The following is a 10,871-nucleotide window of genomic DNA, read 5'->3' as shown; positions in this document are numbered from 1 at the left end:
CCCAAGGTTTCGCCTTCATGGGAGTCCTACAACACATCAGTCGTGAGGAGGTGTGGCGTGTAAGGAGATCAAGAGAAAATGTACTTACTCATCGACAACCACGTATCTCCTCGGCTTCTGCGGCCGGCGGGTACAATCGTTGCAGCACGCAGACCTCTTCCTCTTTAGGAGCGACTCAAGGTATAGGCGGGGCCGACCAGACCCCGATGGGCGATCCTCAGGAGGGGGAGCGCTCGGCGGAGCAGCCGCGGTGAGGGTCTCGAGAGCAGGGGCGCCCGACGGGACCTTCTAGCCCATGGCTCCGGAGCCATCCGTGGGCTCCTCACCGTCAGCAGCCACTCTGGAGCCACCACCCTAGGTGTTAGGAGCCTCTGCCTCCGGAGCTTGGGGTCGCTTTGGTTCTACGGCCGCTCCTTCCGGGGCCCCAGAGGCCTCGGCCTCTTGGGCCACTTCCGGGGTCGGACCTCCGGAGGAGCTCTCGATGGCTACTGGAGGCACGCCCCCTGCCTCCACACTCGGGGCGCACGCAACAAGATCGATCAAGAGAGGAGCCACGAAGACGGGGTTCTCGCGGGGCCCCTCGAGGCCCTCTGGAAGCAACCCCCACTCGTCAAACAAGGGCATCTGCCCGGCAAAGGCCGCCTTGTTCGAGCACAGATAGAGAAGGCAGTCGCCTCTCGGAAGGTCAGCGGGCTCGGGCTCGCCGGTCAGGAGTTTGAGCACCATGCTCAAGGTCTCGGCGGACAGTGATAGCCTCTGCAGGCTCATCGGATCTCTGACGCCTATGAAGTCCCACATTGGGCGAGAACGGTGCTGAAGGGGAGCAATGCGCTGCTTGACAAATTCCTTCACCACCATTGGCACCGTCACTCCTAGTTCCTGAAGCCTCACCAATCTCTTCCAGACGAAAGCAAGACGCCGGTCGGAGAGCCTCTCATGGCGCCAGCCGGAGCTAGGCGAGGTCGGCGCCCCAGGAGTCAGGAGCAGGGGGCTGGGCACGCGGGCATCCATAAGAAGCCACTGCTTCCGGAATCCCTTCGCAGCAGGCGAAAGCTCGAAATCAATCCCAGAACCAGCGGTTGCGGCCACAGCTTCGAAGGTCGCGCACCCAGAGCATTGGCGGGCGTCGACCAACCGAAGCAAGAAGAAATGGCGAAACAAGGCCACAGAGGGAGTAGTGCCGACCATGGCCTCGTAGAGGAAGGCAAAGACGACGAGGAGGATGATAGAGCGGGGGTCTAGATGCAGCAGATGGATCTGGTAATGCGATATCACAACATTGAAGAAAGGGGGGAAGGGAAGAATCAACCCTGCGAGAAGAGCATGGAATAGATGGGGATCTCGGTGGCGCTCATCTCTCTCGCTCGCCAAGATGCAGGGCGGACAGCCGTCGCCCTCCCCTCATTGGAATCGGCGGCAAGTGCATGGGGAACCTTGTCCAGCCCCTCCTCATTTATCATCGTCGATTGCTCAAGGGCTGGCTCCAGGGCCGGTAGAGGATCGGCCGGGGTGAGCGGCTTCCCCTTCTTCTTCCTCGGCTTGGGGGCCATGGCGAGTGCTAAAAAAAGGGGCGAGGCACCGGCATCAGATCTATGGACACGGCCGCAAGGTTGGGAAGGAGGAAACAGGAGCCGAGCACGGTAATTGCGGAAGGCGAGCTGCACTGGCAACAGACAACTGTTGGGTCTGCCGAATATCAAGGCAGCATGAGGAAGCGGAATCACCCACGCGTTGTCAAGGCCGCAGGCGGTTAGGACCCGCGGCGCTCCGCAATTGCGCTTTGGCTTCGCCTGGAAGCCAAGTCCGAGCGCGCCTTGGGCCCGAGGGCTATTATCGGCATCCTGGATTTGGGTGTATCCAGCCCTGCCTGCCTGCGGCCCACCACGTGGCTTCATCAATGGCCTGGGACGGCCCAGCTTCGACATCAACAACGCAAGACCCTCGCGAGGGTCTAAGCCTCGCGAGGCGGACGACGCCAAGACCCCGAGGGGATCGGCCTCACCGGGCTGGCTCCCGAGGGGCGGAGAGTTCTATGCAAGGGCTACCTCATGAGGCTTAGATGACGTGAGCCATGACGACCAAGGCCAAGCGGGCGCCAGGCGGGTGCAGAGTGCAGTTTTCCTCTTTGATGCAAGGGAGGCAAGCCACAGGCGCGGAGTCCCGAGGAAACAACCAAAGGTTTCCATTCTGGTGCAACAAGACCAAGACCGCGAGGACGGCAGGATGGAGGTCATCGACGAGCCCATCGCAGCATCACGACCAGAGGCTTTTCGCAGGCAAAGACTACTTTTGTTAGGATAGACTGTACTACTTGTCCCCTTTCAAATCCGGCCATTGTGGGACCCCTTCCCGCCAATATTTGGGAAGAGGACCAGGGCCTCTATAAATAGGACTAGCCACCACCATAGCAGGGGATGGGTGATTCGGACCTCCCTAGCACTCACCAGCTCACCAGCTCAAGAACACCTCACCTCCTGAGGCCAGTTCATCCACTGTACTAGTTCATCCTTAGCCCTTCAAGGCAATCCACCACACCACACTAGATTAGGGTATTACACCACAACGGTGGCCCGAGCCAGTATAAACTGTCGTGTCCCTGTGTCTCTTTGAGCTTGTCGCGCTAGGCTTAGGAGGATCGCGAGTAGGTAGGCTGGGTAGGTTGAGATCTCCGCATGCACCCCAGAGTTCAAACCTCTCAAGGGTTTGCGGATCCCATAATCCGACAATAACTTTGAGGTGGTTTCGTACCCTACGAACAAAATCTTCTTATGTTCTCCGCTAGATAAGAACTTTGGAGTGATTCTTCAGCACACGTTGAGACATGGTTATATGATCCAATTATATTAGCATTGTTGAGAGATTGCACTAGTGAAAAGTATGAACCCTGGGCCTCACTTGCTACCTTGTTGTTTTTTATTGTTACTATTACAAAAATCAATATCTACTATCATTACTACACTTGTATCACCATCTCTTCGCCGAACTAGTGCACCTATACAATTTACCATTGTATTGGGTGTCTTGGGGACACAAGAGACTTTTTATTATTTTGTTGCAGTGTTGTTTCAGAGAGACCATCTTCATCCTACGCCTCACATGGATTGATAAACCTTAGGTCATCCACTTGAGGGAAAATTGCTACTGTCCTACAAAACTCTGTGCTTGGAGGCCCAACACGAGTCTACATGAATAAAGTTGCGTAGTAGACATCAGCTGCAGATAGAGCTAGAGAGAGAGCTGATCGGGGAAGTCGTGATGGATGAAGGCTTTGTGGATTCTATGGCGGTGCAACAACCCACTTCAGAGCAAGACACCCTCGCCGGCATCTCCACCACTCCCAGCTTAGGTCAGGCCATGAGGACAATGAGGCATCACTAAAATCATGAGGTACCAGAAGGGCTTGCTCCGAGAAGGCCCCTAGGCAGGTTACATGGGAAGGACTTCCATAATTTGATTCATAATTACAGGGTTGAGAATACTTCTTGCACGCATATACCTTCAAATTAGGACATCTCTCGTCCAAGTGAAAGTGATGCCGACATAAACCCTTGTGGCCCTGAGAATACGCATATAATGGCTGAAGTCCAAAAGAATGTCGAGACGATTCAGCACGTGCTTCTTGAGATCCAAAGCTTAAAGGACAAGCCTACCACTTCATCACCACCGTCATCGAGGAAGGAAACTTGAGTACACGGGTATGGGAACCACCCTTGGCTTCTTCCAAGCTTGGGGGAGGTGCCCCTATATCGTATCACCGTCACTTTTATCATTATTATCTACCTTAGTTTGATCCTTAATTATTTTTTATTTAGAAGAATAAAAGTATTAGTATGAAATAGTTCTCGAGTGCTTGTTTCATGATCTATCTATCTATGTAATCATGTGTGAGAGTTATATAATAAAGATTAGTTTGAGTTTTGTTGCTTTACTTTCTTGTTTCAATCTAAGCAATAATAAAAAAAATCATGTGCTATCCCATTGGGAGTAATGACTTCACATATAAGAAGTATATTGATAACATTTATTGGAAGTTAGCAAACATAGCATCGGTCATTGGTGCAGTTCAAGGAAGGTTAATAAAAGAAGAGAGGTTTCACATATAAATACACTATCTGGGACATCTTTTATGATTGTGGGCGCCCATCAAATTTTTTCAGCTTGATCAAATAGTTGATGTTGGACAAGGAAGACAACATAATGAGTTGTGTTTGCTTCAATTCACATAGAAGTTATATTGTCATGGATCCTCTAACATGTGGTGCTTTCTCATAATCTTTTGCTAGCCAAAATTTTGTACCGGGTAGAAATACTACCTGTGGATCCAGAAAACCTTGAACTCAGTTTATTGTCATAAGATTCCACCATATCTACCTATGGATTGAATAAGATCCTTCAAGTAATTTGTTATCGGTGCAAAGCAATAAAAATTGCTTCTAAATATGTATGATCTTTTATTGTAAGGGCAAATAAGCTTTGTACGAACTTGCGATGGTAAAGAAATAAAAGGGACAGACTACAAAATAAAGGTTGCTATCACAGGGAAAAAAATAAAGTGGCATTCCTTTGCATTAACAGCTTGCACATCCAAATGAAAAAGCGCATGACAAACATCTACTTTCCTCTACGAAGGGCCTATCTTTTAGTTTTCAGCTTTTATTATTACGCAAGGGTCAATAATATTCATTTGTATTTTGACCTTAATTATTCTTTACTTGGCAAGCGTCTTGTGGTAGGGAAAGATCCAAGCACATATATCTAGTTGGATGTAGGTAATCATAGGTTACTATTGTTGACATTATCCTTGAGGTAAATAACTTGGGAGGTGAAACAATAAACCCCCATCTTCCTATGTGTCTGACTGAAACGTTTGTTCCAGAAATATGCCTTGAGTTTTAGCAATCATGGAAGACTATATGATAGTTGAGTATGTGCAACTTGCTAAATCAAAAGCTCTTACATAGACTCTTCCTGCAAATATGATGGATTGTAATTGTTTCGATGACTGAGAACACAGTTTGCTAAGTTTCAAGAAAGTTTATGGTTTATACTTCAGTTTGTGGATGAATCGTTACTTGATCATGAGAAGTTTTATGATAATTAATATTTGTTATGATAATGATCATGATGCTTCTATGTCCTATTTTCTTCATTGATACCTCTCTCTCTCTAAATATGTGGTCATGATTATCGAGTTCGACATAAGCTGGGGAGTTGATACGTCCATTTTGCATCATGTTTTCTTACTATTACTTATAATGTTTTTGATCAATATTTCTCTTTATGATGTAAATCTAATGCATTTTGTCTCTCAATGTGCAAGATTTACGTGAAGACGGAGATTGCCGACAGCTGGAATTCTGGACCCAAGAGAGCTACAACAAAGATACCTATTCTCCGGAGCTCGAAATGACCTGAAATTTTACAGATAATTATTTTAGAATATATATAAAAAATACTAGAAGGAATAAGTATTGGAAGTTCTGTAATTTTTATTAAAAAAATCCTTCACAAAGTATTTTACATACAGAAAAGGGTATTTAATTTATACATTACGTAGTCATATTTATGTTCATCCCAAATTTTGGTGGATTTTCGTGGGAGCATTAAAAAACATCAAGGAACATTATAAAGCAGGTTTCATGATGTTGGCACACAGAAATCTAGTAGTTTTAATTTCATGGCAAATGATATTTATGCATATGACCTAATCAACATGGTAATGACAAGTTTTATTTTAATCTGAAATCTGATTTCTATGGACCTTACAGCTATTAACTTATTGACAATCACATTGATTCAGCGGATTCGCCGTGCACAACTACATGGGGTGAAGACCTCCGAGTCAGCGCCTTAAGTACCGGCTGGAGAACCACCGCCCGCAATTCTCGATTGGCTCAACAAGATGCGACGTGGTCACTCACCCAGATCCCGTCTTTGTTTGATCGAACGTGGTTGACCGGGCGTTTGCTTGCCAGTTTACCAGTCAACCATTGACTTCTGAAAAAAATAAAAACTTAAATAATTAAAAAGCAAACAAACTTTGCTCAAAAAGCTTACAGATTTCAAGAAAAAATCATGAATTTCAGAAAGACATTGTGATTTGGGGGGAAAGTTCACGGAATCAGAAAACTTGCAGTGATTTAGAAAAGTTGATTTGAATTTTTTTATCAATTTTGAGAAAAAAAAGGTTAATAAATTGAAGAAGTTTAAATTTTTTGAAAAGAAAGTTTAAGGATTTGAAAATGTATCATCAATTTTGGAAAAAAAAAATAAAGGATTTGAAAACAAGTTCACGAATTTGAAAAAAAAGTTCAATGATTTTAAAAACAAAATGATCATGTAAAAAGTTCACGAATTTAAAAAGAGTTTGCAAATTTGGAAAAAGTCACAGGTTTCAAAAAAGAAGTTCATGAATTCAAGAAAAATGACGAACTCAAAAAAGTTCACGAAAATAAAAAATCACGAATTTGATGGAAGTTTTTGAATTTGAAAAAAGTTCAAGCATTTAAATAAAGGAAAAGGGGGGAAGAAAAAGAAACAAGAGCAAGAAAAAAGAAAAAGAAAAACCGAATGAAAATCATCTAGAAAACCAAAAAAACAAGAAAAGAGAAACAACTGGTCACAAGCTTCCCATAACTTGTTGGAAGCTTCTAGAAACTTCACAAAACTGGATGGGTTCGCAATCAAAAAATAGTGCGTACGATGGAACATTTGAACAAGAAAAGAGAGTTAATGGGCCGAGCCCAAAGGGGGAGGGGTGTGCACCGATTTGATCCAATAATATTAACCGGCATAGCGGGCGCCAAATAGGACCAGGGCTTGTGATGTCTCTCCAGCGCGCTCCCCCACCCCAGCCTATCTACTGGGCTCGCTGGCTAATGAGGTGCCTTCTCTACCGCCAACGTCACCTACGGGTTACATTGATGTGTATCCTCCAGTTGCCCCCTTACCTCGGCCCTGGCCTATTACTCGAGGCCACCGTGATGTCTTTGTCCCAAAGCAACGCATCGACGGGACGGTTGCTTTAATGAAAAATGGTATGTGGCAACTGGTACTTCCTATCCCTCGTGCTGAATCTCAACTATTCCAAGTGGGTATTCAAAGTTAAGAATCATGTCAATGATTTTGTTGAACATTATAAAGTGCGCCTTGTTGCTAAAGGCTTTAAATAACTCTATGGTCTCGACTATGAAGAAACCTTCAGTACGGTTGTCAAGCATCCCTACCACTGGACTTCTTTAGACTTTGGTTGTTTCTCATGGCTGGTATCTTTGGCAATTGGATATTCAAAATGCATTCTTCAATGGTTTTCTTGATGAAGAGATATACATGAAACAATCGGCTGGTTCTGAAGATCCAAATAAGCCTCAACATTGTTATCCTCTAACCAAGGTGCTTTATGGGCTTAAACAAACGCCCCGAGCCTGGCATCACCACTTGAGTAAAGTTCTTGGTGCATTGAGTTTTACTCCTTCGACTGCTGGTACTTCTTTGTTTATTCTCCATCATCCCAATGTTATCATGTATCTGCTAGTATATGTTGATGGCATGATTGTCATTAGATCAATTGCACTTGCCATCCCTTGCCCCATTGTTGAGCTCAGTTCAGACTTTGCCATCGAAGATATTGACACTCTTCATTATTTCTTCAGGATCGAGGTTAGCGTTCTTCTGGTAAGTTGCACCTCAGCCAGTCTAAGTATGCTTTGGAGCTCTTTGCCTGTGCTAATATTTTAATGTGCAAACCTGCTCACACTCCTATGCCAGCTTCGGAGAATTTATCTTAGGATGAATGTGACTTGTTATATGCAGATGATGCCACTAAGTATCACAGTATTGTCGGAGGTCTCCGGTATTATACCTTCACTCGCACAGATATTTCCTTTTTAGTCAATGAAGTCTATTGATACCTTCAGGAACATCGTACGTATCATTGGCCACAATCAACCGCATATTGCGGAACATTTGGTTTACTGTTTTTGTTGCCATGCTTCTTCGCCCTTGCTATTATTCCTTTTTATCCGCTTTCTCTGATGCGGATTGGGCTGGCAGTGTTGATGATCGCCGATCAATGAGGGACATTCTATCTTCTACAATGGAAACTTGATCACCTAGAGTGCACGTTAGTAGGCTACGATTTCTCGTTCAAGTACGGAGTCTGAATACAAAGCACTAGCTAATGCGACAACTGAGCTCATTTAGGTGCAATCTTTACTTTAGAAACTTAGTGTGTCACAACCACGTCATATGGTCCTCCTGTGTGATAATATTGACGCCACATGCCTATCGTCTAATCCGGTGTTTCATGATCATATAAAACACATTCGAATTTGATTTTCATTTGGTACTTGAGTGGGTTTCTCAGAAGGAGTTACAAATCAACTTTGTATCTTTCAAAGAATAGCTTGCCGATATATTTATTGAACAAAAGTACCCTTCTGAGTTCGAGCTCAAATGACCTTGGATGGATAGCAAAATAAAAAAATCGGAAATATTTTTGTGATAAACTTTGACAAGTGTTCTGAGTGTTTGGAAATTTTCATCTTGAGATCACATTCATGGAAGGCATGACAGAAAAAAACAAAATCAGTGCTCCAAAATGCTTTCGAAAGTAGCATTGTTTGGAGCGAATGTTCATTTCTCAGCCCGAGCTCATCTGCACCCTATGAAAAGTGAACTAAAAATACTAAAATAATCAAAAAATTCTGATTTTTTGCTGGCTAGATACTTAGTGTGTGAGGTCCGTTCCTAATTTCAGATCGATTGGGCATCTGAGTAGCTCTCAGGAAAAAATCGGTCTGAACAATACGAGAACAATACATTGTTTTATGATACGTCTTCAACGCATCTATAATTTTTTATTATTCCATGATATTAAAGTATCAGTCTTGTATGTTGTATATTCATTTTTCTAGCAACTTTATATCATTTTTTGGAACTAATCTATTGACATTGTACCCAGTGTTAGTTGCTGTTTTTTGCTTCACAGAATATCAATACCAAACGAAGTCCAAACGCCGCGATACTTTTTGGAGATTTTTTCTGGCCAGAAGACACCCTGGGAGCCAAAGGAGCACACTAGAGGAGGCCCGTGGGGCCCACTAGGCACCAGGGTACGCTAGAGGCCCCCGGCGCACCATGGTGGGCAGTGGAGCCAACGAGAAGCTTCTTGACCTACCTTCGCCTCTATAAATACTCTAAATCCCAAAAACCTAGGGGAGTCGATGATACACTTTTCCAGCCGCCGCAAGTTCTAGAACCACGAGATCCAATCTAGGGGCCTTTTCCGGCACTCTGTCGGAGGGGGCAACAATCACAGAGGGGTTCTTCATCATCCTTGTTGCCCTTCCGATGATGCATGAGTAGTTTACCACAGACCTAAGTGTTCGTAGCAAGTATCAAGATGGCTTCTTCTCTATTTTTGATCTTCAATACAATGTTCTCCTTGATGTTCTTGGAGATCTATTTGATATAACTCTTTTTGCGGTGTGTTTGTTGGGATCCGATGAATTGTGAGTTTATAATCAGATCTATCCATGAATATTATTTGAGTCTTTACTGAACTCTTTTATGCATGATCTTTATAGCTTCGTATTTCTTCTCTGAATTATTGGTTTGGTTTGGCCAACTAGATTGATTTTTCTTGCCATGGGAAGAGGTGCTTTGTGATGGGTTCGATCTTGCGGTGCTCAATCTTAGTGACAGAAAGAGACATGACATGCATGTATCGTTGATATTAAGGGTAACAAGATGGGGTTTGCTCATATGTGCGTTTATCTTGTCTATATCATGTCATCGTTCTTATTGCATTACTCCGTTTTTACATGAACTTAATACACTAGATGCATGCTGGATAGCGGTTGATGTGTGGAGTAATTAAACCAATAATGAGGCTAGCCAACTCACCTCCAGAAGGCTCCCCCGATTTCAGCCTTCGTTAGCCGTTAGATCGTGATGAAACAGGTCTTCATTTTTGCCTCGTCCGTTAGATCTTTCTTTCGAGTGTTTTCACCACGTAGTTATTCTCAGGACTCTGGTGGGCTTGTTTCACTTGCCTATTGACTGGGTTAGTTGTTTTCAGGTGCAAGTTCGCCCTCTCGTTGTGCACCGCGTGTGCGTTGCGTGATCGGCTGCGCAAAAGCTAGCTCAGTCGAACCCTAGCCACCACATCCCGTCTTCCTCACTCGCTCAGCACCACAGGCGCCGGCGCGCCGCACCCCCTATTCCTCCTTTATCCTCATTCGAATAGCCGCCGGCCGCCCCACCGCTTCTCCCCCTTCCTCCTACCTCCCTTATCACCACTACCTCTGGCCCTGCCCCCAATCCACATCCGCCTCCTCCCTCCGTTCCTTCCAGATCAGGGAGTAAGATCGCAGGCGGCAAAGCATGCGGTCGATGGCAGCGGCTGGACGAGGAGCATGGCAGCGACCGGGGCTGCTGGACAGTAGGGGCTCGCCGTGGTGGTCCCTGGGAAGAGGGCGACATCTTCCGGCGACAAGGTGAGCTTTGCCTAATCCCCCCTCCCCTCTCTCTCTCTCTAATTTGCTCTCTGGTATGAAGAAGCGGCGCCGGTGCCATCGTCCTGAGATGGTTACTCCGACGTCGTTGCCACCGTCCTTTCTCCAAATCGGGCGCGGATTAGCCGAGCCTGGTGGTGAGGTGAAGGAGCAGGGTGGGCGGCCCGTCGCGATGGGATGGGGCTAGGGAAGAGGGAGGAGGCCGAAGGGTGAAGGAGCAGGCCGGCCCTCACGGTCACAGAGGAGCCGCAGCTGTCCAGGGTCATTCGCCATTATAGCTGGCCAAACGGGCCGGCCCGTGCTAAACGTGCCTGGCATGGCCCGGCCCGCGACGGCACGAATGCTAGCCGGGCC

General features: G+C 45.8%; 1 long non-coding RNA gene across 12 annotated transcripts in view; it reads left to right on the top strand.

Moving 5' to 3' along the window:
- Positions 1 to 10,068: 10,068 nt before the first annotated feature.
- The window catches only part of LOC123115486 (uncharacterized), a 13,653-nt gene continuing 12,850 nt past the window's right edge, over positions 10,069 to 10,871 (top strand). For 4 of the 12 annotated variants that reach the window (XR_006456641.1, XR_006456647.1, XR_006456633.1 and 1 more), the window contains exon 1: positions 10,069 to 10,499. This is a non-coding gene — a long non-coding RNA (uncharacterized lncRNA). The remainder of the gene's footprint in view (positions 10,500 to 10,871) is intronic. The other 8 variants (XR_006456645.1, XR_006456637.1, XR_006456632.1 and 5 more) reach the window with 4 other exon arrangements.

The sequence above is a fragment of the Triticum aestivum genome, chromosome 1B, assembly GCF_018294505.1.
Source record: "Triticum aestivum cultivar Chinese Spring chromosome 1B, IWGSC CS RefSeq v2.1, whole genome shotgun sequence".
Taxonomy (NCBI): Eukaryota; Viridiplantae; Streptophyta; class Magnoliopsida; order Poales; family Poaceae; genus Triticum; species Triticum aestivum.
Note: the sequence above shows the minus strand (reverse complement) of the source record. Positions and strands in the feature narration are given on the sequence as shown.